The following is a 5,903-nucleotide window of genomic DNA, read 5'->3' on the forward strand; positions in this document are numbered from 1 at the left end:
TTTTTCTTTTTCTATAATACTTATATGACATTGCTGATTCAATATACTTTTCAAATTATAAGCTTGTAATAAGAGAAAAACAGTTGTATCCAAGGTTCTAAAAGGCGTGAGGCGTGGCGTGGCGGCAAGGCCAAGCCTCAAGCTTAACGAGTTATGGCGAGCCATGGCGTTTTTCAAGGCGTGATGTAAGGCGGCGATTTTGTATTAATTTATAATTATATTACCGCATAAATATAAATTTATATCAAATATACCTAGTTTTTAGAAGTTTTATATCAACAACTAATAACAGAAAGTTAATAAAAAACACAATACTTGTATGTCCGATTAGAAAAGATATAAAAAAAAGCAAAAAAACGTGTCTCAAACGAAAAAACACGCGCCATAACGCGCCATGGCACGCCATATCACGCCTTGCCACGCGTCACGCCTAACAGCAACATTATGAAGCTTTTCGTAATGGCGACGTCGCGCCTTACGCCATGTCGCGCCTTTTAGAACACTGGTTGTACCACAATTGATGAACATGGCTTATTTCTTCCATTGCTTCCATACCAAGCAACATGGCTTAAGCAACATTAATTCTATTGCACCACATCCTATTAAAAGAAAAACAAAAAGGTATTTCAGTTAGTTATTTCAGTAACATGGATATAAGAAAAAAAACTTTCTTAAATTCCTGGTAAAGCAACAATTAAGTTGAACACATAATAAAATTATAATGATTATGCAAAAAAAGATCAATTTTTTCATAAAAACATATCAAGCCCCAGTCTACTCAGAATCTGCCTAATGTCATGGTCCTTTTAGATTATGCAGTGGAGATTCTGATTACAAATGGCACCAAAATTAGAAAATAAATTATAGCATCATACTTTCAAATAAAATGAAAGTATGATGATATAACGCACATATAAAGGAAAGTAAGATACCATAAATAAAATACACATTAATGAAAAAGGTAATTTGTTTTCTTATTTTTCAAGTAAATTGCATTTTGGACAGTGAATTTTTCAGTTTTGGTCAAAGTTTATATTGCACATTTGGTCCTTGTTTATAGGTTTCAATTTATTTTATTCTCTGCATTGTCTAAGCTAATAGCCTAGCTGTTAAAACCTTTACAATGACCATTTTGCCCTTGAACAGTTGACAAAAAGTACATCACATAAATCAAATTTGTAAGAACCTCTAGTCCTTTGATTTTGCTGAATTTCAAAAATAAAAAAAACCATTTTTGCAATGCTATAAACTTTTATTCAAGGATAAGACAAAATTACAAATTTAGTCCCTCAAGTATACTGTACTTTTTTAGTTTTGGTCTAAGGGCAAAATGGTGGAAGATTATCAAATTTTGATAGCCAAACTATTAACTTCGTCTCTTGGTATCAGACTAAATCCACACTTGAAATTTCAAAAAGATTAAAATAAACAAATATACACCTACCAGCAACTATTTCAATAAAAATAAAGTTAAACCCTAATTAGAAATCATACAAATCAAAATCATCATACAAAAAACAAAATTGGCTTACCAAAATTAACATCGGATATTTGTGAAACATCCTCCCTCCTCAAGTGGCCTAAATCAAATAACAAAAGTTTAGCACCAAAAACAATCAAAAACTTTGAAGTAATCTACACATTTATCCTTATCATCTCTTTAAATACCCCTCTGCGTTTCTTTATTTTTAGTCATAAAAATGAGATTTTTATCATTCCTTCAAGATACAAATTTATTGTTCATAAGAATCATTAACAATGTCAAGAATCTTAAAATTAAATAAAAAACTGGTTAAGATAGGATGAGGGAAATGTGATAGCATCTTACCTTTTCAAAAATTCATTTTATGTGAATAAGGAAACACTGTACGAATAAATGACATGTGTGTATAGATGACATATTGGATGAAAAAGAGCACACCATTCCACAAGTGAAATTATGGTGTTCTTGTTCACAACAACATTACACATGCTTAAGCTCACTTTTACATTTGTTAGTTTACCTGCAAGAGAATAGTTTAGATTCCGAGCATGTCAATGTTTTCTTATAGAGATACAATAGAGAAGGTACCTGAGAAAAGGAACAGTACCCGAGTTACCATTAATGGATTCCATCAAATCTGGAAAAAAAAACAATAATGAAGATTTAGTGATACTTTGATGTTTTTTTCGAGAAAGATCAAAAGAAAAATATAATAAAATCTAGGGCTTTGTTTTATAGTGTAAAAAAGAGAAACAATCAAACATCAAGAAATATCTTCGTCTTATATTACAAATAAAATGAAATCGAATACAACATAGATGAGTCTTGAAGAAATGGTGGTGGCGGTGAGTGCACCGGTGGTGGTGGTGAGTGAACCGGTGGTGGTAGTAAGTCTTTGCTGATCCTTCTTATAATCATAACTTACAAAAGTATGAATAACATAATAGAAAATGTACCTTCGATCGTATGACGGATAGGATGAAAGTAATCGTAAAAATGTAACTTCGATCAACCTAGGGGGACATAGAAGAGTTTAGCGCCTGATATAGGGGATGACGGGCAAAACTTGAAAGAACTTTTCTGGAATTAGGGTTTCAACTGAGAGAATCAGAAGGGGAGGTAACAATAGGATATTTCAAGCGTGTATTTGTATAAAAAGGCTTCAAAGGATATCAGATTTGCAAGAAATATAAAGATTCAATTTAAAATTTAATATTATTTTATTGATGATTACTTGTACATTTAGCTTAATGGATTAGACGTCTTAAAAAAATAATATTATTGTATTCAATGTATTTTTAGAAATAATAAGATTTTTTTTATAAGATAGTAATATATATATATATATATATATATATATATATATATATATATATATATATATATATATATATATATATATATATATATATATATATGGTTTTTCAGACAAATGGTTTTATATTTGTTTAATTTAAAAACGAAATTTTTTGTCTTGAATTTTGAGATGTTACAACTTAACGTACAAATACTGACGAAGTTAGCCATAAGGATTAAACGTTAAAAGTTAGCCATTAGGTTTTCTATAATTGGAAACGAAATTTCATATTTTATGAACCAACAGACACCTTTTATGAAGTTTTATTGTTTAAGTTCTATAAACCATAGAATTAGATTTATACGAGACGTATCAAAGCCCAAACTTTTTATGGGCCTACAGAAAAGAAGATAAATCATTCTAAAACAATGGTCATTTGAATTCTACAAGGAACGTTTATGTAACATTGTAATATTATATGTTTAATTATACCAATCAATCTACTACACCTAATTGGTTTTTTACTTTTCGAGCTCGAAGAATAGAAATATGCTAACGAAGACCATTAACATATATCATTTAGCAAAGTACTTGGTAAGATGTAACTACATAAATTTTTTGATTGCGTTGCAACACATAATTTAGAATGCTCACCGGATGTGATTATATATATATATATATATATATATATATATATATATATATATATATATATATATATATATATATATATATATATATATATATTGTGTGTTAGAATATATCAATAGAAATTTAGCGAATTAAATAATTATTTAATTAAACAAATACAGATATTAAATGATTTGCATAATTATATGTATATTAAATGATATTCATAATTATAATTCTCTTTTTATGGAAGCTAATTAAATCCGTCATTAACGTCAGCAATAACATTCTTTAATAATGAGTTCGCATCTAGGTTTTATATATGAGTTCGTATTTTGTTTCAGGACTCACTCACTTAAAATACAATAAAGTTGCATGGAATATGAAGAACGAGAGTGTATTCTACTAGAATACACTCTCATTCTGGTGGAATACACTCTCATTCTTCTAGATATGAATTAATTATGAAAGAATATTATCGTTGACATTAATGACGAATTTAATTAGTTTCCATAAAATTGAGTTATAAGTATGGATAGCATTTAATATACATATAATTAATACTAAATTTCTATTGGTGTATTCTAGCACACAATAGATGTGAGAAACATTTGAACTTACCTCTCTCTCTCTCTCTCTCTCTATATATATATATATATATATATATATATATATATATATATATATATATATATATATATATATATAGAGAGAGAGAGAGAGAGAGAGAGAGAGTGAGGTAGGTTCAAATGTTTCTCACATCTATTGTGTACTAGAATGCACCAATAAGAATTTAGTAAAATTATATGTATATTAAATGATATCCATACTTATAATTTTTTTATGAAAACTAATTAAATTTGTCATTAATGTCAACAATAATGTTATTTCAGAATGAATTAGTATCTAGAAGAATGAGAGTGTATTTTAGCAGAATGAGAGTGTATTCTAGTAGAATACACTCTTGTTCTTAATATTCTATGAAACTTTATTGTATTTTAAGTGAGTGAGTAGTGAAACAAGAAACAAATCCATACAAAAAAACCTAGATGCGAGTTCATTCTGAAAGAATGTTATTGCTAATATCATTTAATATACAGACAATTATGGAAATCATTTAATATCTATCTTTATTTAATTAAATAATTATTTAATTTTACTAACTTTCTATTGGTGCATTCTAGCAGACAATATATATGAAACACATTAACCTAAACATATATATATATATATATATATATATATATATATATATATATATATATATATATATATAAAGTGTTCTTTATTTATTTATTTTTGAGGGGGGGGGGGGGGGGGGAGGGGGGGGAGGGAGGGGGGGTTTAAATAGATAACGCTTAGGTAAGGGTGGGTTAAACCGGCAAAATAAGTAATAAATGGTTTAGAATAGCTATAAAATTGTTTATGGTATGCATTTTTTTCGTATGAAGAGTTAATGATATTTTTTGTTTAAAAACATATTGGTTTAAAATTTAGAAAAAGGATGTAACATTGATTTTGTTTATCAACATAAAAACTCTATGAATCATCATGTATGGTTAGTTGGTTATGATCCTCAACATTTCAATCAATTCAAATTAAGAAACAGAATAATGTGTGTTCGATACAATGATAATATTGCTTTCTTGTAAGATTGTAACGCATATATACCATTGTAGTTAAAACATTAACAATTGTCATTTTATTTAGACACGATTTTGTGTTTTCCTGGAATATGAAGTGATTTGTGAAATTCAACTCTATACAAATATTATTTTGAATGGTAATGATATTTGTCAATGCATTGTGTCTTGTTTAAGCATATTTTTTTCATTTCGAATTAGTCAGCTGAAAGAAAATGAATAGTCGTTATAAACTAATCACCGAAAGAAAGTATTTGTGGCCGCAACATCGCGCGGGTACCCTACTAGTATATATATGCTAAGCACGACCCAGTATCATCATTTGATATATAAGAAACCAATGTTTAGATGAAGCTATAATTGAGTAGGATAAGAGTTACTATGATACTTGACGTTATTGTTTTATCCTTTTCAATCACATGTTACCTACAAAATGAAATCTAAACATTATTATTATACTTTCATGAGAAATCTATAAAAATTATTCCATTATTTAATATCCAAGTGCGTAGAAAATATCGACTAAGTATTATAAGTCTAACGTATTGGACCGGGGTGGTTGTTTTTTTACTTCATATTGGACCAGTAGATGAATGCAAAAGGAGTTTGACTGCACTTTAACTTAAAATTCAGAAACAAGATCCAACATTGATTGCATCTACAATATATCACTGAATATTAATATTGATTATAAGAAAGATGATACATCATAACTACTTTAATTCGCAAAAACATTGATTGAGGACATGCACTAAACATCTGCAAGATGGTCTCTGTGCAACAAGCTAGACTATTGACATATTTTCTTATAGAAGTAAGTTTATATATAACTCTTGCACTCTATAAAGAC

Source organism: Lactuca serriola, chromosome 6 (genome assembly GCF_051521515.1).
Source record: "Lactuca serriola cultivar US96UC23 chromosome 6, Lser_US96UC23_V15, whole genome shotgun sequence".
NCBI lineage: Eukaryota > Viridiplantae > Streptophyta > Magnoliopsida > Asterales > Asteraceae > Lactuca > Lactuca serriola.